General features: G+C 41.6%; 1 non-coding gene across 1 annotated transcript, besides 1 other annotated feature; it reads left to right on the top strand.

The window, feature by feature from the left end:
• Positions 1 to 2965: 2965 nt before the first annotated feature.
• Positions 2966 to 7982: a mobile genetic element.
• Positions 7983 to 21951: 13969 nt separating this feature from the next.
• Positions 21952 to 22024, top strand: tRNA:Met-CAT-1-5 (transfer RNA:Methionine-CAT 1-5). The gene has a single exon. It is a non-coding gene; the product is annotated as a tRNA-Met (tRNA).
• Positions 22025 to 22611: the final 587 nt, after the last annotated feature.

The following is a 22611-nucleotide window of genomic DNA, read 5'->3' as shown; positions in this document are numbered from 1 at the left end:
GAGACACTAAAAATACTAAAGCGAATACTTTGGTACAGTACTTATAGTAAGTCCTTGTTCACTTTCAGTACACCCACAGAAAAATATTGCCCAAATAGCATCAAAATTTGAGCTCCAATTAACTTTTTGTTCGTTGAGGTGAAGTAACCAATTTTTTAGGCAATAAACACGAAAATCCTCAAATCGTATGAGCCATATTTTGTCTTCATGTTGGAAATGGTTTTTTTTTTTTTTTTTTTGGGTGTAGGACTCCCCTCACACATTTAATATATTTTCATTCTTAATGAGAATTGTTTCACTTTTCCCATTTCCTCTGTGGGTGCCTATGTGTGTGGCATTAAATGTAATTACCGCAACATTTTTCATAGCTCGTTCGAGAAGGAAAGGACAGTAACCAGGCAATGAGGAATACTTGCTGGAAGGACTCGTGCCGATGGCGAAATCTCTTTAAGGGACTCGACATCTTTCGATTGGCACGACGGACAATTATGGCACAACCAGCTCCCCTGTGAGCTTTCCCTCACACATGTCAAAGGGAATTCCCCTTCTTGTGTATTTCTCATTAAAATTAAGCGACCATTATGGAGGAAACGTGCCCATCCGTTTGCCTGACCTGGTAAATAATTTATATCATGTAAACTCCGTTCGGTTGCCCATTTTATTGTATTTCTTTCTGCTTGCAGCGCTTTATTTATTTAGTATTTTAACAGCTTCATTAACTACAATTACATTGTCTTGGCCGGCTCTTGGTTATATTTTTTACTTTCTCCTTTCTTATTCGGTCTCGTTAACTGGGCTTTTGCTGGCTTACCCCTTGTTCTGGGATGTAAAAATATTTTAACGCGCTAAATGAAATTGCCGTCTGATAATGCAAATAAAAATTATGAGCCATTATTGCAGTCAGTTGCGATGCTTTTGTGAGTAAATGCGAAAATGTTTTGACTTCTGATAATCTCAGGAGATTACTTATGAGATTGAGTTGAACAAGATCGTAAAACATTTGTCAGATACGGCCGTCAGCCGCTTTAAATTCCACAAATATTTTCACATTTCGCGACGGGGAAACACAAACCATTTCGCTTTTGTTTGATTTGGATATCCAAGGGTAGAGCTTCAATTGGGCGCCTACATCAAAAGTGACGTGTCTGCACTGAATGCCATTTCGGTCGAATTTTTATAAATCATTTGGCGTTTCCATGGCCTCTTTTTATGGGCAAAGCTCGTCGGCAAGCACAACCACAAAATACATTCATCAAATCCGCAGAGCCATTCATCATGGGCAATATATTTGACATTGTCAGTGATGGATAAATACTACGCACAGCAACTGCCAAAACGCTAAGGGATGGGTATGTGGATGGAATGGGATGGGATTGTACTGGCAACAGGATAAACAAAGGCAGGAGGTCCCGAGAACGGACAGGATAAGAAACACCGGAAGCACATGCTCGTCTGCATGCTAAGCTCCGAAATTTGCACGTTTCGATGCATGAAAATTGCCTTTAAATGAATTCGTTTTGGCCAGCTAAACAGCAGGTGTTTCGACTGCAGTCCAATCCCGCTTGTAGGACTGCTCTCTGGACTGCCATCACAAATATTTTATTTCATACATGGCAAGGTGATTTATTAGTTCCACACACCTATACCATATAGATAAAGGCACAGAATTACAAAGCTTGAAGTAAAAGATGGAATTTGTGATGTATACCATATATTCGATGTCTCTGAATTATTGGCCTCGGCATTCTCTACTAAGCTTGCTCTAAATGTGATGAAAGTGATTAGATTTTTCATATTGCGTATTGCCAAGGTAATGTGATAACATTCAAAGACAATTGTTATACTTGTATGCTACCGAGCACATAGATCAGAAATTATATGAAAAAGTCCGAGGTTGTGAAAACGCTAAGCTCTCGAAATATCTTAAAGCCGGAAAAACCGAGAGTTGGAGGATAATCAAAGTTAGTTGAATTGCATATTTTTTCCTTAGATGTCATCCGGCCGCAAAAAGTTTCCCATCTTGTGTGTACGAGTATTTGCGCAGCGAGGATGTAGGATGAGGAAATGTATTCGAATCGCAGGCCTGGAACTCATCGTCCTCTAAAAATGTCCCTGATTTCGTCCCATCTCCCCTACCATTCTGCTCCCGCCCAAAAACCATGAGAAATCATCGCTGCTTGCCGCTTAACTTTTCTTTCACTGGCTTTTTTGTCCGCTTTGCGTTTTCCGACGCGCTGCCACATTAATTTTACTTCTTATAAATCTCGCTAGATGGTCCAAAGGCCCTTCTATTGTAGATGGTGTGACATTAAAGTTGTCGGGGCCTTAAAGTCGCGAACTGCTGGGCAATAATTTATTTTCTTATCGCTTGAACTTTGGGGCAACAGAATTGTGTTTGCCAGACTTTCAATTAGTGTCAATGTTCTAATCGCTTTCGATTAATTTCAGTTTGATGTATGCCTTTTTTCGCATATTTTCAAAAATATGTACAAACATTTCGCCATTAGCTGACAAATATTTACTGAACTGTAATTCATGCCCAACGCTCCATTCTATCTGTATCCCCTACGTCCAGTAATGGCGTAAAGATTGTAGGGTATATATTTGGTGTTTGGATCTGGACACGTTTTATACCGGGCAAACCGTTAACTGAAAAGATAAAATATTTTTGGTTGCATGTTTACACTGGCATGTGTACATAAATTCATATTGTCTAGTTAGCAAAAAAAAACGTAGCACGCTTTTAAGGGTCGTTTAATTCTTGTTTGCTTCTGTACCTGGATGGAGTATTTTGTGTGGTTATTTCGCATGAAATCTTTTTAGGTGATCTAACGTGTGCCTACAAAATCGAAAATTGCACAGATTTTGGTGCCTATATCAGAATTTAAATAGCCCAAAATATATCCAGATAAAAAAGGTTTCTAAATAAAATAATATAAGCTATGCACTTAGCAGTGTAACCACTTTTTTTTTTTTTTCGATGATGTTTTTATTATTTGATCAACGCACTGTTACCCATGCGGCAACTTAATTTGATCTGCTTAAATTATTTTATTTTACAATGTGTCTTGGTTACTTAAGACTAACAGATTTTTAATCCTAAAAATGATAGGGAGAATTATAATAGTTGATATAACATAGTAATTATTATTTATTTGATTATTCTAATGAATTTTAAAACTAAGACTTTCTAGGTCAAAACCAGGTTAGGGAGGTCATGAGGGTGGTGTCGCTTGAGTCTTCTTTTGACTCTAGTCCGAGGGTCAGCATTGACCACAGCTGCAGTTCCTAGCTTCCTTGCTAGGCTGTTGGGGTGTACATTAAGCCTTTCCATATATTTTTGGGCGATGTTCTGGAGCTTGTCTCCTAATTTGGGCACCTTGAGGTCGCGTTCGATGTCTCTTGTTCTCATATACCAAGGAGCCCCCGAAATTCTTCTTAAGGTCTTCGCCTGTAAGATCCGGATCTTATTAAGGTGACTCTTCGCAGCAATGCCGTATACCTGCAGGCCGTAGAACAGGCAGGGGGCCAATATGGACTTGTAAATATTGACCTTGCAGCCAAGCGACAGTTTGTTGCGTGGTGCAATGAGCCAAGACATCCGAGCAACCTTGGTCCTGAACGCTTGCTGAATATTTGTGATGTGCCTGCTGAAGGTGAGCTTCCTATCGAGGGTAATACCAAGGTATTTATAAGCCTGATGGTGTCTGATCAGTCTCCCATTCAGACTGACACCCGGACAGCTACCTGTTCGGTTGGCGAACGTCACATTGGCACACTTCTCGGCGTTGATGCGCACATTCCAGTTCTCAGCCCATTGCTGGAATGCATCCAGGTATTCCTGTAGACCAGAAGTGGCAGCCAGGATACCTTTACTTTTCGTGAGCACAGCAGTATCGTCAGCGTAGGTGGCTATGAGCACATCTTCTTCGTCTACCTCTGTGACTGGTGTGTGAGTAGGCATGTCCGAAGCAAAAACTGAGTATAGGGTTGGGCCAAGAACGCTTCCTTGAGGAACTCCAGCTGCAATTGGCTTGATTGATGATTTGTACCCATCAACAGAGACGTGGAATGTGCGTTCTTCCAGGAAACTTTTAACAACCAAATATAGCTGCGGCGGGAACAGCCTCTTCGCTTTGTACAGGAGCCCAGGGTGCCAGACTCTGTCAAATGCCTGTTGAATATCAAGAAAGGCACCTACTGCATACTCCTTGTTTTCCATAGCTTCCAGAGCAAAGTTCACTACTCTATGTAGTTGCTCAGGAGTACCGTGCTGCAACCGGAAGCCAAACTGAAATTTGGGAATCGCTTTGGTAACATCCTTGCATGTGAGCAGCCTGTTTAGGATCAGCCTCTCCATAATTTTACCCAGAGATGGGAGTAAGCTGATGGGCCTGTACGAGTCAACGTCTGTCGGTGTTTTTCCAGTCTTATGGATCATAATTATGCTCGCCGATTTCCAAGCTTTCGGAAAGTAGCCAACATCAAGAACGCTGTTGAATATTAAGGCAAGGAACTGCAATGCTTGATCTGGGAGAAGTCTAATGGTTCTATTATCAAGAAGATCTTCTCCAGGAGCTTTCTTAAGTGGCAGCTTGGCTATTAAATTCTTCACTTCTTCCAGTGTGACAGCACTCGGAGGCAGGCTCATTTGAAAGGGCGATTCCAAGTATTCTTCAACCTGACGACAGAGACTTTCCGGTGCATAGTTATAGGGTGTAAAACGTTGCTCAAGGTTGTTAGCGAACACTTCAGTTTTTTCCAAGCTAGTGCGACACCAGCCACCAGACGGATTTTTGATTGCTGATTTTGGGGTGGGCTGAGCTTTGAACCGTTTCGTGATACGCCACAGTGAGTAATTTGTGCTCGCGTCAGCACCCAAGTTATCCAAGAAGGTATCTATTTGGGCCTGCTTTCTTCGAGCAAGGGCCTTATGCAGGCAGTTGGCCAGTCTACTGTGGATCTGTTGCATGCGGGGATCACCTGTTCTAGCATATTCTTTTCGAACTCTTCGTTTTAGCCTGAGCAGTGCCAATATACTGGGAGGAAGTTGAAGTGGTCTGGAGGCCTCTACTTCATGCCGATTTCTCGGTGCAGCAAGCTGAGCAGCCTCACTTAGTTTGCTCATGAAAAGGCTTGTGGCATTATCAATGTCCACCGCCTCCAGAATTTGCATATTTACCTCACTCAGCTGTTCAAGATGGGTTTTGAATATGTTTATGTCAGCATTATGGGCAAGTAGTCGTACGCGTTGTGGTTTCTTTAACGGCGTAGCGTGCAATACAGCCAGAATAGGAAGATGGTCCGACGAGAGTTCCTGGAGAGTTTGTACATCTAGCCTGCCCATGCCGTACCCACAGGTTATAAAAAAATCAAGGGCTGATGGTGTTAACAAAGGGTTGTAAGAGTAGAAAGTGGGTTCGCCCGTAGCCAGAACTTGGTATTGCCCATGTGCAATGACTTCTTGCAACATTTTACCTCTAGGACAGGATCTTGGGTTCCCCCACCATGCATGCTTGGCATTGTAATCACCACCAGCAATAAATTTGTTGCCTAACGCAGCAAACATGGATTTGAAGTCATCTACTATCCATCTTTCTGCTGGAGGTAGATAAACAGCAGCTACAGTGACGGTCCCAACCGATGTTTGCAGGTGCACTCTCGCTATCTGCCTGTCATTAGTAGAGATAGGTGTCAGAGGGCTGTGACAAAGTCTAGATTTTATGATGACTGCAGAGCCACCTCTACTGGTACCACTGGGGTGGTGGGCGTGATACATAAGATACCCTGGGAGATAGATGCGCTGACCAACTCGCATGTGTGTTTCCGTGGTAAGCATTACGTCTATATCGTGATCGCTGAGGAATATCCGAAGCTCCTCAGAGCCCCTTGTTAATCCGCGAGCGTTCCACAATCCGATTTTTAAGGTTGGTTGAGTCATTTAGGAATACGTGTAATTAGAACCTGAACCAGTTCTCTGAAAGCTTTATTAGCCTCTACAGTTTCGTGTATAAGCTTAAATAGTTCGTCCATTCTCGTATTGATGGCCCGAATGGAGTTGTCTAACGTCATAAATTTATTGTTAAGGCTATTGTCCGACGTTGGTATAACTTCAGCCTGCACAGTAGCACGAGCCCTAGATTGAGTCGTGTTGCGTCGAGCAATATCAGCATAAGAGATGTTGGTTCTTAATGCCTCAGCTGGTATGTAACCGCTTGAAGAACGTTGTGGAGGTTTGAGTGTGGCAATATTATTAGTCATCGGTAGCCTGGACCTTGGTTTTAGCTTCTTGGCTTTCTCTGCTCTGACAGGGCAGCTTTTGTCTGTCGAGACATGATCACCACCACAATTTATACACAGACATACGTCACTTATGCACAAAGCGGACCCGGTCATATGGGGACCACTACATTTACCACAAATAGGATCCTGGGCGCAATAGTTCTTAGAGTGTCCAAAAATTTGGCATCTTTGACATTGTAGCAGTTCTTTTCTACGTGTAGCGCGCTCAACAGTGACTCTGTATCTGCCAAGTCGAGTTATCTTAAGAGACTCTTTAACATTCGGGCCTTGTTTAAGATTAATATAAAACAAATTTTGTCTAGTTTTGAAGTTTTTTGTAGCTTCATTATCATCTTCGTTTACCTGAATGTTCTTCCAGTCAGACTTTCTGGGGCAATAGATATTAAGGACCTCATAGCCGTGATCACTAAATGCTTGTTCTATCTGCGAACTAGGAACATTAGCATGGATTCCTTTAAGCACTACTCTGTAGGGTTTTTCTTCTTTAAGTTGGTGATGCCAGAATTGACAATTTAACTTATTTAGTTCTTTTACAGCGGTGCGGAAAGCATCAGGATTGGCTGTATAGATTCTGGATACACCAAATCTAGAGGTGCGGATGTAGTAGTTTGAGGAGCCAATACTCAGACTAAGAGCCCGTTCCAAGGTGACCGGATCACTTACACTTGGTACGCATATGGCTGGGGGTTTGCTATATTTAGCGGATTGTCCACCACCATCTCGGGCAGCAGAGTCTTCAATGTCAGAATCAGCATCCGACACGTCTTGCTCCATATTCTCCGCTTCAGCAGACAAAAGCGCGAAGCGATTGTTATTTAATGCTGCTGCAGTGGAGGTAGAGGCCTCCTCATTGAGTGGCATAGTGGCCTGCCTTTTAGTTTTACGGCTTGGAGAAGGGGTGAGGATAGGTAATGGGGGCTGAGACACGCCTTTTCGTTTCCTGTTGACAGTACGATCATGTGCTTGAAAGGGGCATTTCGCTTTAGATGGCTTATTGGGCAGTGATGACAGAGGTGTCGGCAGTCCATTGTCATAAGGCGTAGTTGGGCAAATGCTAGTGGTCACGGTTGTGCAATCAGTGTATGTAGGAGTACAGATCATGTTGGCCTGTACGTTAGAAATAGTGCAGGTAACACTTGCATTGGTGTTGCTGCTGATTGTCACCATTAAGCTGGAGACCGTAGATTGAGTTGGCATACCTTCCAGGTTAGGGGAAACAACTGCACAGCTGGCGCGGAGTTGGGAGCGTAATTCTCCTGGCTCAACACCTGCTACTTTCCTCATTTTCTCAAATTTATCGCACCCATTGCTAGGTCGCGATTGAGCAAATGAATTCTCCATTATATCAATTGTCTTTATACTTATGCCGTATAATGCAATTGATATTTACTAAACACGATAAGATTTACCGGTTTACTTGTAAGGTAAATTGTAACAACCTCCCGCTTGCGCAGCGCGCAGGGCGAGGGGCAAAAACAACACAGCTTAGAAATTGCTAGTTGCTGATAAGTTTCGCGAACCGAAGCCGTCACCGTTATGCAGTGACTAAAAATAGATTTTGTTTGTGAGATAAGCACACGATCTGCGCAAATGTTTGTGATGGATCACAATTACGTTTTTGTTTTATCCGCGACTTCTGTGAACACGTCCACTCGATTGCTCATCTCCCATGCGAATGAGTGTAACCACAAGCCGGCTTTTAATCCTAAAATAAACATTTTAAATTGTTCTCTTAAAATAAACAAAGAAATCTAATTTAAACGCATTTATATGCAGTTGTTTTGGAGTTTTTCGCTCGTTGATCGTTGAACCAATTTAACGATATCAAAAAACTTGGGTAGAGCTGAAAATAAAACGGATTTCAAGGTTTGACATACATAAATGTATGTATATCTTGTGTACACAATTGACAATTGTCACGTGGCGGAGAGAAGCTATTAAAAGTGGCCAATAAAAACTAGATAATGCCTTTAGACAGTGGAAAAATATTGAGCAATAAAAATCGCAGAGCGCCTAATGAAAACAAACAAAACTATAAATAAATGCGACAACATAAAACTTCCGATTGGCAAAGCATTTAATAGAACAAATAAACATTTAAGTTTTATTTATACGGGAAAATACCACTTCCTACCAGCCTAATCATGTAAAAGCCAGACCCTGTAAGAGTTGGCCATGAAGTTGAAGTATGTATCTGGGGACGGAGCCAACTAAATTGCACTAGGAACTGTTCTGGAAACCGCCACTATTTGAGACCAAGACTGACTAGTAAAAGTCACTCAGCTCAGCCGGAAAAACTCACAAAGCATTTTCGAGCCCAACTGATGCCACATCTGCTTTTCATTCCACTACAGTATTGCATTTTTTCTTGTTATTCTTTTCGATTGACTTGTGGTTGGTGAATTGTATGGTTACAGATACAAATTGTTTTGGATATATGTATATAGCTGCATATACTCGTACAAATATACATATATGGGTCAGTCGGCCAAGGAATGGCGATTGTATGCCATGTCGAGCTGACAAAATGATTCTGCAGTGTGTCTATGTGCTCACTTGATTTTATGTGGTGAAACGAAAAATGAATGCAAAGGACATGAAATTTATCCTGGTGTCAATTTAATACCTGCAATCATAGAACTAAAACACACACACGAGCGTATAGAAAATAGTTTTCCTTTAGTCTAGTAATTATTGGATGCCCGTAACTCAATTTGGTGTTTTTTGTTTAAATACTTTTAATAACAAGTAACTTGGTTAATTTGACTTTTAGAGGTGCGACGTGGCATATTGTAATAGTGTACTGAAAAATGGGAGTCGCTTTATAAAAATGTCTAAACTTTAAGAATAGGCGCATCAGAACCAAGTTTACTTAATACTTCTATGAAGCGATTTTCAGTAAACAAACGAAAAAAAAAAGAGCGTTAGGTATTGCTATCCGATTCGTCAAGAGGATTCCCAATGAGAGCAGACCCAAATCAAATGACTACTACTTTCCCTGCCCTAAACATATCAAGTCAGGATACCTCAACTATTAGGCTTAAACGGTTGTTTGTGGTCTCGGCGACCGTAATTATAAGTTAAGCTGCTATTAATTATGGCGCCCAATCGGGAGAGCAGGGGCATCCCTTTCACACTCCGCCCATACACACGCATAAGCCAAGGATACAAGGATACAGGAAAACACACACACAGGCATGAACACCCGGCTGCTGGCATCGGCTAATCGCTTCGACAGGCAAAAGTCGCATTCGAGGCGCAACCCAAACGAACCCGCAATTAATTTGCGAGTTCGGCATCAAATTTGCATGGTTGTGTGGGCTTTACCACGTGTGTGTGACCCAGTGCATGCTGTGTGTGAGTGTGGAGAGCTTTCGCGGTAATTAGCAATAAATTTTGTTTTTGAAAAGGAATTGATTGAGCCGCCAAACTCTATTCTCGGCGTATTACGATAAATGCTGATGCATCACTGACTATCACTGTCACTCAATTTGGAAAATGCGTTCAGTACTTTTAAGGCCCATAAGTTATTTTCTGTACTTTTCATTCTAACGATATTCTTAAGGTTATATTTAGTGACCTCATTATAAAATGTGTAGGATGGACATGAATCTTATACAATAAGTGGGAATATACACCATAATCATATTAAATGTTAAGCAATCAAAACGATGATTGTATATTTTCTATTAATAACAAAATAGATCCCCCCATATAAAGAAATATTTATAAAGGCTTCTTGTATCATCTATTTAGTCAATCTTGGCTTAAAACAATCACTGATTGATTGTATTATTAAATGTCTTAGATGCTAATCTCGACGTACTTAGCATTTAAAACATTATATAAATCAATTTTTGAAACATTATTTAAAAATTAAAATTAATCCTCTGTTGTCCTACAATACATTTTAATGATTAGCTGCTTCATGTAGTTTACTAATACAATATCTACTTCTTGGAAACATTATTGACTATTTGGTGCTGCTGGGCACCTGTCCCTACCAGACGCCGCCCCCGATTCTGCTTTCTCCTCCAATTCCGGACGTAATCAAGCATACGGAGCCGAAACTCTTCGCACTGGGGAACGGGATGGGAGAGGGGAAAGTCGCGCATAAATCAATTTGAAATGAAACGTACACTTCGTGTACTTTGTCGCTACTTGTAGGCTATCCCTTCCCTTCCATTCCCGCCCCGCACCAGATAACCGGGGGAATCCGCGGATCGGCAACAATGTATCCGCGGAGCTCTACATAAATTTGCCGTGGAAATCTGCATAAAATCAGCGCTAACAAGCAGCCGCCTCCGCAGCAAAAGCAGCCGACATCTTTTCCAGCTACACAGGGCTTTCCGTCTGACTGAGCCGGATGGGAATCGGCTTGGTGGGGGGTGGAGGGGGGTATGTGCCGTACAACGTCTCAATATTGCAATCTTGTCAAGCCGTGAAATTGACTGAATGAAACTTACAAAACTGTCGACCGAGCCCAGCATTTGACAGAGTGCCAAGTTTGCCAGAGGAATTAACCATGTGTAGAGCATTGCTGAGTGCACTGAACGAAATGTTCACGTAAAGCTTTCATGCTTACATTTATTTGCATATTAAATAATATATTCTAAATATTTCAAAATTGCTTTAAAGGTTCTAGTCTAGAAATATCGAAGCCTATTAAGGCACAAACTAAAGGTTCCAGCAGTCCTTTTATTACAAGGACTATCTTTTTAGGTGAGGAATAATTGCAATGACCAACGTTGATGCAATTTTCAAGCGTAAAACCATTGCAACCGTAAGCAAATGGAAAGCGATATAAATTACGGTTTCATGGGCGGATCGTATCTGAACTGGGCCTTGGAATTGGGTGAAAACGGTGTTGTTTGCACTGAGTCTGATGCCTCTGACAGCAATCACTAATTGCCAATGCGGTGAGCTGATGCGGAGGAGGAGGAGTAGGAGGAGGAGGCCCGGGGAAATGTGTTCCGGGGCAAAATGGGTGACAACTTGTTTACAGACCATTGGATTCGGGGAGGATACTGTCATTCGAAACTGGCCATCCGAGGCTCTTAACACTGCGGCTTGTTGACATGGAAACTGACTTAAGGTTAGCTGCTGCTGCCGTAATCCGAATGTAACACAAACTCCGCTGGCAAGTTTACGACAATTTGCAAAGTCATAAACTTGGCCCAGAGAACAGAACAGAACAGAACAGAGCGGAGCTGAACACTCGACCAGAAGTCCATGGATACGGACTGGAACTGGGACTGGCCCGGTGTCCATGCGGCTGCAGGGCAAACAAGCATATGGCGACTGGCAGCTGGTCCTCATGGAGGATGTGGACTTTATGCTTATGCAAATTACCGCTCCTTCTGGGAAGTGCGAAATATGATCCCTACATAAACCTTAAAACGCAGCACTCCCAAGTAATTCCGATGGAAATAAATAGATGAGCGGGCTAATAAAACAAAGGCGGCAATACATCAGAATTCCATTTGCCCAGCGAGATATGCAGAGCAAGTAGTGCCGAGGAACTGGCAAAATATGCATAATCCCAGCGTGCATGCCAAGATTTCCGTCCTCCGGATCGAGAATCTCGAAGTGCGAGTGCTCGAAAACAAGTTTGTCATTACCAGGACGGCCCGAGACAGAGATGAAGTTCTTCGTGTTTGCCCTGGCAGTTCTTTACTTTATTCAGCTTGCTTTTTATTTCGTTAAGCCAAGGCTACATTTGCATTCGACAATTGCGCCCGTGTTGTAAAATTTGCTATGTAAAAGCGCACAGTGGGCCAAATAGCTAAGGTTTGTATCCACTATAAGGTTGTTAGTGCCCCCACATCGTATAAGGATTATACGGCCATTTCCTAATACCATTTCATAAAGACATACTTTCTAGACATACGTTTAATTGGTTTATAACTTCGATTAAACAATTAAAAGGGCAGTTAAGTCTTAAGCTAAATTTGATTTGAAATTTGAAAAGGGAATTTCTAGTGATTCCAAGACCATAGCAAACGCATCCACGGTACAATGGCGATTCCTGACACACTTACAGAGAAAGAGAGAGGAAGTGGGCGTGGACAGGGATGAATAGGGGACTAAGCGGAAACTGGAATCGAGACACCGACTGGCAGATGCTAATCCAGTTGCGCTTTTGTGTCATTCGCATTGTCACATTTGCTGGGCCCTCGTTGATAATGGCCCCGGGCTTTATTGTTCCTCCGCAGCCAGACGAAGGCCGCTCCGCCGGGAAACCCCCCAGTGTACTCAGAACCTTCAGTACCATCAGTACCATCAGTACCGCCCCTGTGCACCCCACGCCCCTGTCACATTACACACGCCACTTGGCAGAACTCATCTCATTAAGCTCTGCATGTGCACATGCTGAAGTTGTTCTTCAATTTGCGTTTGCTTTCAATCTACAAGCCAACTGACAAGCCCTCTCACAAAGCATTTTTAAAATTCCGATTCTACAGCCTTCATCTGTGTTTTTAGTTTTTGGAATTTTATGTTTTAACAAGCCGAAGTCTCTAGTTTTCATCCGCTAATGCGGATTACAGCGTTAGCGTTAGAGTTAGCAGACTTTTGGAAAAAATTTTAATTTGTGGAAAGTTCTTTATTAAAAAGCTTACGACTTTAAGTAAATCGTGCATGAACACTTAAACTTGAAGCTAATTTATTTTGTGCACACTGTGTTTAAATTGGGTATATAAGAATTCGAGTCCTAAGCTGTTTTGGGAAATGATTTAAGACTTAAGTTTTGGACCGTTTAAGCATTAAATATGTTTATAAACGAATTAAGGTAATGTATGTATATTGTCATTTTTTCGAATCACAGACAGAAACTGTTTTCAAGCTCAATTTTTGCCTTGAAATTGATGGAGCGAAGAGGTAATTTATTCATTTTGCTTCATATCAATCGCAACGAATGCGAAAATCTCCAGCGTGCAATTTCCATTATAACAGAAGGAGAGCAGCAAATGAAACAATCTTCGGGACATAAAAAACTATCTGACCATATATCTAGGGTTATATGCGAACACACATGGCATCAGCAATTACACGGGACCCAGGCCTTTTTACGATATCTTACTTATTTGCTGAAGCGGGTCAGCGCTGCGGCTACTCAATCAATATTGGCTTTTCCCCGCACACAGCATCGTATTCCGTATACGTATGCGAACGTCTACACATTATGGGCCTTCTGTTTGCTGGCCAAACATCAGACCCATCGGAGCCCACCCAGGCAAGAACAACATCGAATAGAAGTGAAATGAACAAATATTCCGACTCGGACAAATAAATTAAATTAAAATGTATACAAACATAAATTATTTAGAGATAATGTACTGAGGTCAGTCGACCGGCTAACAATAACCAGCAGTCAGCAAGGAGCAGACGCAGACGTAGCCACCGCAATAAATGCAATAAAACCAAATTCAATTGGCGGCCATAACGAAATAGAAGAAGACAAAGTGGAAGCAAAAGTGGAAGGAGTGGGCGGTGGTTGAAGTGGGCGGTGGTTAGTGGACAATGCCAGCAAACAAAGACAAATAAGCGAGCGGCGGACTGAGTCCCAAAAGTGAATTCCAAATAAATCACCGGGAATGAGAGACAAAGTTGCCTAGTAGCCTGTTGGAAGTTGGAAGTTGGCCTGTTTCGCCCATTTGTTTTTCAGTTGTTGTACATTTCACTTTGTGTGTTTTCTGGCTTAGTGACTTTGACCTGGTAGTAGAAATCATTTATTGAATTGTCTCCACGAGAAAAATGGTTATTAACTGGGAGTACTTCAATGCAACTTGCTGACTTTGGACTTCCTGACTGCTAGTTTAAGCCTTCGAGTTTCGCTGGAATAAAGATCATGTTCTTACGTTTTGCTCTTCTACATTTGACTGTGTGTGTACTTGGCGATTATGTGAATCTCAACAGAACTGTGAAATATTTAAGTAAATTTTTCACCCAGTCGAGCTTTTCTTTCCAGCTCTTCAATATCAAGCTTTTATGCGAATAAATTCATTTTTGGAAAATATTTCTGTGATGGTGATGCTTCTGCTTGAAAATTTTACATTTATTTTCCCCATTTTCCAGCAAAAGTGAGGTAAGTAGCTGGCATAAGCTCCTTTTTTGCGATTGTTGCAGCAGAAACTTATTTAAATGCAAAACACCGAGAAACAGAGCACTGGCATCGAGTGGGAGTCCTTTTCGTATCCTTCTTTTGCAACTAAATCTCGAAATTTTTGCATTACATTTGCCTGTATTCAATTTGAATGTCAAAGTGTGCGCTCAGACACATTATGCTGGGAATTGTTCCTGTAAGTCCAGGCTTATAATGCGCCCCTAAAAGTTTCACCCTTAAAAATAAAATACAGAGCACGCATTGATTGCATTTCGGTATTCTTCTATTATTTTATGTAATGGAAGGTACACCTGAAAAACTCTATCTATGTTTTCATATCCTGAGTTCATTTAAGTTTGACCAAAAGGCATTAAAACTGCATTCCGAGTCAAATCGATATACGCATGTAGGAAACTTAACGACCTAACGTGGGACTCATGGTTAACTTTTCATAAAGTTGCTGATTTTTATTTCCTATCTATGTATTTCGATTAGCCAACCTAATACTATTATTAATCGATCCATTTTTGGATCAGTGAAGACTTATTTATTTATTGCTCCCAACAACTAACTCTAGCAGGTTATTCTTGATGTACCTCCGCCTTCCTTGACGTCGTCCTTTAAGGACGCGGACTGGGCAGTTGAAGTAAAAACGAAGTGCTCACCGAGTTCATAAAATATTCAGCTGCACTTTAGCCAACAAACTGCCGCTAAGAAGTTGCCTGCAATAATGTTATTTTCCCGGCCGGAGTCCGGAGTCTGAGTCCGGGTTCCGGGGTCCAGATGCTTGCTCCGAGCGGAAGTGGTGGTGGGTGGTTCGCGGAAGTGGTGCCAAATGGCAGATTAAAACGGTGTTAAGTTGCGGCTGACGGAGATTTCACTTGCGGCAGTCAGGTGCTTAAGATTACGCAAAGCGAATAAATAAGCGGAGCCCGCAGGGGATAAACGACTGCCTACCGCTCGGTCCTTATCCAGCACCCGCAGGACCTGGTACGCATTCCAACTCCTTTTGCTCGAGTTGAGTTATGTGTCCTTGTGCAATGAGGTAAATGCCTGGCAAGGTCCCTGGCATTTGGCCCTCACCACTTGGCACTAATTGCGCTGAAAATGCGAAACGATTCTGGGCGACTCGGCTCTGCAGTTGCGCCTTTGTTCGAACATTTAAATGAAAACTCCAAACATGTGACACCCCACCCCATTCATGTATGCTGCACTGAACCCCAAACGGGATGGGAACATCAGAAGGTGAATGCGCCTACGCTAGATCCATGGCACTGAAAGAAACCAGGCTCTTAAACCCTCATTGCAATATGGTAACAAGTTTTAAACCATGTAGATAAATAAATGAATTGTAACTTTACCTTGCATTAAATTTTAATATTGGCTTAATTTAATTCATTCTACTTATTGTCCAAGTGTTATAAATTACTTCAGAAGAGAAATTAGAAATTGATGTGTATATGTATAGGTTTTCTTTAATGCCTTTTCCCCCTCCAAGTATGACAATTTTGTCTACTTACTTAGGTACCTATTTCTAGTGTAAACATTGACATTTATATTTCTGTGTAGAAAGAACAAGGGCGAAGGTGTCGCCTGAGCCACGTCACTTGCAGGATAATGTTTGATGCTGAAGGACACAAGGGCCTGAATGCTAAAACGTCGTTGGCATTCGGTTGTGTAAACATTTTAATTTCTGTTACTGCTAACAAATGCGCAGCCAGGTCCTGAGAACTGGAACCAAAGAACCGCAGGACGAAAGGCAAAGCAGCAGCAGTAGCAGCAACGTCACCTTGCATTCCCTACCCTGTGGTCCGCACTCCAAGTTCCGTATCTGCCATGTGGACCATGGTCGACCGAAATGCCTTTGTCCCCCTGCTCCCCTTACTCGCCTCTCTGCAGAACATGGCCAAGACAAGTGCTGATGTTGGCCATACAATGCTGTGAATTTGCAGCTTCAATTTCAATAGGAAAACGGATGTCGGAGATGTGATAAATTGCGGCTCTGGATGGCAACCGAAAAACAGAACTCGCCAGGGGAATAATCAGGTGCGATCTGATTTGATTTGGTTATTTCTGTTTCGGTCCTCACACTCACGACTCACGTTGCCATCGCCAGGAAGCCGGGAAAGGACTGCGGGGGTCCTTGGGCAGTGTATGAAATCTGAGGCTTTTGTACATTTTTGCTGCAGTCTCTAAATGCCGTTTATGCTGCATGCCTGGACCCACTCGCTCACACTCGCTTGCAGGCGGGAGAATATGTTTTTGTTCATTTTATGGCCTTTCTGCTGCCATAAACACCACCAACCAACACCTCATCCCAGTCCCCTCTACATTCACCCCCGCCACGCTACCCTTTTCGAGCACGACTAAAGTGCAAAAAAGAGAAGACATTTGAAAACCGCATTTGGTTTCAACAAACGCACAAACACAGCCCCAGAATCTAATGTTTAGATGTGTTTGCATATAATATTTATAAAACAGAGGTGGGGCGATGGCTCTAAGCTTTTTGCAAAAATATCAGATATGCATTTCAAGGATACAATTACAAAAGCGAGCCCCACAAAGCCCCACAGCTACCAGAACCGAAAACAGAAGCACAACCAGAATCAGTACCACTACCAGTACCAGAATCTGAAAACTTTTGCACTTGCTCATCGTCATTGTACAATTAATGTTGAAATTTGAAATTTAGCAACCGAAGGAGGAACAGAAGAGGAACGCCAGTGCTTGCCATTCGCCTTCATTTGGCTGACAGTTTATTATTTTTAATGAGGCGTATTATAATCAAAATGCCACAGCCGCACTCATACACTTCACAGCTGAAAGTTGTCGTTAGTTGTCGCTGATTTTGACAGCGAAATTAAAAGCAATGACAACGGCCATTAAAATATTTATGTTAAACTGAATTGCGCGAAATATAAAAACAAATATACAAAATCCTGAAGGTCGCTTCAACGCAAATTGCGCTATCTTTGCAAAGGGTGAAAAATGCTCTAGATGGGTAACAGCTAAAATTTATGTGAAAGAAATACTTTACTCCAGCAACAAAAATATTTACCCAGAAAGTTTCGCACCATAAATTAATTCTCAATGTGGCGTTAGGTAAGTGCAATGACATTTATTATAATTTACCAGGCAACAAAGAACAAACAAAATTGGGCTAAGCAAACAATTCAAGTCGAAGTCTGAGTACTCTTTTTAAAAAATTTCAAGAAATATTGCGCTTAATACGCTTCCTAAAATGAACATTTGTGTTGAAATGTATTGGCAATATATTTTATGGCACAGTGATTGTTTTTGAAATAAAACCACCTATAACCAAATACTTTCAAAACCCTCAGAGTTGTTTTATCCCTACAAAAGCTTTTACATAAACTTGGCCAAGTTTTATATTAAACCTCTGCAAGCTTAAAAAGAAATCTAATAAAAAAAACTTCATTTTGCCCATATATTTATGGAAGCAAACTGTACGAGGACAAACACTGCCAAATATATTCATGAATCATGGTAAATTTGAAAGTGTTTTTGTATGGAGCCTTGAACTTTTTTGCTCCGCAGTTCGGGCGCAGAACCCCATGTTGGGGAACTGGAGAATCCAGTAAACATGGGCCCGCATACAAGCCATTTGATCTTGAGCAAACAATTCGAGCGGGTCAACACGGAGTACACGACGATTCCAGGCGGCCTGTGACCCCAAGGCAATCCAGCCGAGAACAGTGTGTGACTATTATCCTTTGACCAGTGGCCCTAACCATAAATTGGCCACATACCCAAGTTCTGGCCAAGGGTCGACAGCGGCCCTACTACGCCTGACCGCCGATATGAATGTTGGCCAGAAGGACTCCTCCAGCCAGTGTGTGTGTGTGTGTGTAGAACCATCAATTTATCACTCGAACAGCGTCAAGGAAGCAGGCTTCGACATGCACAAACGCCAAAAAGGAAAAATAATAATTTGCTCTCCATTAGAACATTTATAAACAAAGGATATTGGGGTGGACTTTGCGGGGTGGCAGGACGCGGAGAAGAGGGTGACAAGGTATTAGGGCACACGTTATGGGGCATAACGTGAATGTGTCGCCAAAGATTTAATGGAGCACGAGAATGATGGCAGCCAAGGTGAAATTGCTCGGTCCACGTCCACTGACCAAACACAATAAATCATAAAAAGGAGTCTGCCATTGGGTTTATTGATATTGCATGCCCTTGCTATTGTATTATGATTATACAGTCGCGGAAGTAACTATAGAATAGGAATTAAGTTAAATCAAATAGCAAGCAATTAAATTACACATCATTGAGCAGAATACATTTAAATTTAATACCTAGAAAAAGGAAATGTATTAAGGAGGTTTTAATTAATTCCTAAAGTATTTTTTGACAAAGCCTGTGGTTATTTCGACTATAACTATTATTATTCACGTCTGCAGAGATGGCATTAATATTAATCAAGTTTACGCTCTATCCCAACTGTCCAATCACATGTGTGTATAGCGGAGGAGTATATAGACGATAAATGATGATCATCGATTGGATGGGAAAAGTTTTCCGCTCGCCTTATTGACTTTCAGCTGTGGCCTTATCAATACATTTTCTTCTGCGCAAAAGTTTTACAACTGTTTTGCTCTGGGCAGATCGGACAGCCTGTCCTGCTGCCACCTAAATTATGTTAATTTTATTATTTTATCTACACCGACTGCATTGGCCATAACTCACAACTCATAACTAGCGAGCGAGGCGAAGGCTATTCCAGTTTAGCCAGATTAAGTATACGCAGCGTGGACACTGGACAGGAAACGTAAGCGATCCACATAGCGAGTCGCATCATTTGCGGCATTTAGTCAAATGAAAAACGAGTACAACAAATCACCAGAAGGAAGCAGGCGCACTTTCTGGCGACCAGTTAGCAGCTGACAAATTGCCCCTCGTCCTGAAGGGGGAGGGGTTAAAAGCATTGTTTATTTGGTTTTCATGTCGCGCATGTTAAATGCAAATTATTCAGAGGCACATTTAGCCTGCTTCGCCACCTCCAAAGCAGCACGATTTCACTTCAAATTATTTTTCGCATTAATGTAGGTATAATATTGTACAGTATAGTTATTAATAAACAAATGAATAAATGAAATGAATTTGTTATTAAGCACATACCAATGTTAGTCATTTTAATAGGAAATCTAACAAAGTTAGCTTTTTGATAACAAATATATATTTAATAGGACCGGTCTATTTTCACAGTGTTGGCCTACGGCTTAGCACACGAATTCTGCGCATTGACCCACGACTTCCACGAAGTCCCCACCTTACATGTAATTCCTGACATTTTTCGCCTGGTATGTACGTTGCTTGGTTTTTATTTTACAAATACGCTCCACGCGATTATGCAAATTCAGTGAACAACAAAGGATCAAGCGGAACGAGGAGTTAGGCTTGTTAGGCATTCGAAAGGTCGCTTAACTTAACTTAACGCTTGACGTGAACCGCGGACTCGTATGAATAAATTTGCAATTTGAATTGAGTACTGAATTTTTGAGTTTCGGCTGGCAAAGAGGTGACTGAGCGCTGCTCAATCATCGCTTACAGGGCTTAATTTAATAGAATCCCGCATAACAATGAAAATAATAATAAAGTGTCATTTGGCTGGCGCCCAAGTCCCTGGCGGGTTATATATGGCAGCTGGGAATGTGTGCATTATGTGCATTTGATATATTTCTTAATAAAAATATCACGCAAGTCCGACGCTGTCACCCGTGCACCCGCACACATCCAGGCAGTCTCCTGGAATACGGCTGCAGACATCCTGCTGGATGGCCTGGGTTGCGAGAGCTCATGTGTCGCTTTGGAAAATGAAAAATGATCAAAGTGAGTGTTTGGCTCAAAGCGAAAAAAGTGCTGCACCAGCAGATGCTGCCTCACTGTTCATATGGGAAAGGGAGTCCCACCGCATCGCCTGGGACATCATCAGTTGCTAGTTGCAATTTTTAGCAGCTCCCCTGTGCCAGGACATCTGTGGATGTCCACTGGGTGGGATGTCCACTCAGTTAATGCGGGCAAACAAAGCAGCGCCAGCTGGATCGGGCGACATCAGTTGTGGGCGTGTCGCATCTGCTAAACCAAAGTAATCAGCAGATGCACTTTAACAAAATGAGTCGTAAAAGCAAACTTCATTTTGCCGGAAAGCTTAAAAGGAAAGAAAAAAAACGACGTAGGCCATTAATTTTTATTTTAGTAATAAAGTGTTAACTCTTTAAAAAAACATTTGCAATTTTATAACCCGACTAATTGGGTTCTTTTTAATTTTCTTCAGTGCGCAGTTAATGCAGCTAAGCAAGAAAGACATGCTTACCCAGCAAGTAATTAGTTATCATGCATTGATTTTTATCCTGCAGCTGCTAAATTTCGCCCGACAAATTGTTAATACGTCAAAGCTCGGCGGCTAAAACAATGAAACGTTATCGTAAAAGCAGATGGGCGGGTTTGGTCGCTCTGGTAAAAAGCAAAGGCGACAGAATTCATGGTAATAAAAGCAGTAGACATTCGTTCCACAAAAACAGCAACAAACAAGCGTCATAAAAACTCGTATTTGTACATGTCTGCATACGGAACAGAACTGTATTGTCTGAAAACTCGGAATGATTGAGATATATGTGCAGACATGGCTCACTGAAGGCGCCAAGCCAAGCCACATCAAAGCAAAAACTAAACAAGAGCCGTAAAATAAGTACACTTTCGCAAGTTGGGCGTATAAATCATGAGCAATGCTGAAATACCTGTCAGTATCAGTACCTAGAATCTAAGATTTCCTTACAGCCTGCTGATACAGAATTTTCCTTTCTACCGCAAAAGCAACTACCATTTTAATAAACTAATCAATGCTTGTTTTGTACCTTCATTTAAAGATTTTACTCCGCTGTACCTCTTACTACTTTTGTTCTTCAATGGCCTTTTGGATTACCTTGAACATGAACAAAAATCAATGTCCGATTTGATCTAGCCTTTGGCTAAATAAGGCGCAAAATAATATCGGGACCAATAGCCATATTCATCTATCGTTCCATCCGTATACCCGTGTATTTCTTTATTTATTCGAATCGATATAATTATACATAACAAAAGAAAGTACCATTTAATGAATATTTCTTACTTGAAACAACAAGAGCATTCCACTTGCCAGCAAAATTGTTTGTAATACATGATTGAAGCTTATTATTTCAAATGTGCATAATTTAATTTAACTAGAAAAACGATATCCTTAACTCAGCTTTAATTTTGGTAGCGTAAATTAAATAAAATAAAACAGTTTGTGGGCGTGGCAATCTTCTGAAACCAACTTGCGCAGGGTCTACGTTTGCAATCAACATGCTTTATCTTCGCATTTTTGCATTTTTTAAACCAACGGACAGACATGGAAAAATCGACTCGACTATTAGTATTTTTACCAAATGAACGCTGCTGCCTTATATCTATAAAAATAGAATATAGAATACCAAAATTAAATATGTGTATCCTATGTCACCATATGATACTCCATTGTCGCGGGATGCTCCAAAGCCTCGGTGGCGCAGTTGGCAGCGCGTAAGTCTCATAATCTTAAGGTCGTGAGTTCGAGCCTCACCCGGGGCATATACTTTTTTTTTTAAATTTAAACTAATGTTTTTATGTGTGCTTGATTCGAAATATAACCATATAGGAAACACATAGACTTACTATCGAACATATGGTTTTCCACTGACACATAAACCAACTTATAATGATTACAAATTGATTTCTTATATATTTCAGAGATGACGATAGGGATTGGGCTGCATCTGGCAGCAGTTAATGGCACAATGGCACAAACACAATGCAATAAAATCAAACGCGCGGCAATCTGGCAGAACTTGGCAGCCAATCAATTAAGAGAAGAAGCCATAAGCTCTGTTATTTCTAAAATGAATTCAAGTGCCGCACAATTGATTGGCAGCTGGCCAGTGATGAAGTCCAGTGTCCTTCGGACATGGGACGTATGAGGAATACCATATACTGTCTCTCGCCCCCGGCTGGGTTATATTTTCTGCCGCACTGCGGTGCACTTTTAGGCGGGCTTTTTTATTTTATTTTTTGCCACACTCCCATCACCTTCACGCCATGCACTGCAACCGCAATTTGCAGCGGTACACGGAGAAAATTTAATTTGTTTCCTGCATATATCCTAGAGGCGTTTTGTGTGT

This window comes from Drosophila melanogaster, chromosome 3R (genome assembly GCF_000001215.4).
Source record: "Drosophila melanogaster chromosome 3R".
Lineage (NCBI taxonomy): Eukaryota > Metazoa > Arthropoda > Insecta > Diptera > Drosophilidae > Drosophila > Drosophila melanogaster.
This window is presented reverse-complemented; position numbering and strand designations above follow the sequence as displayed.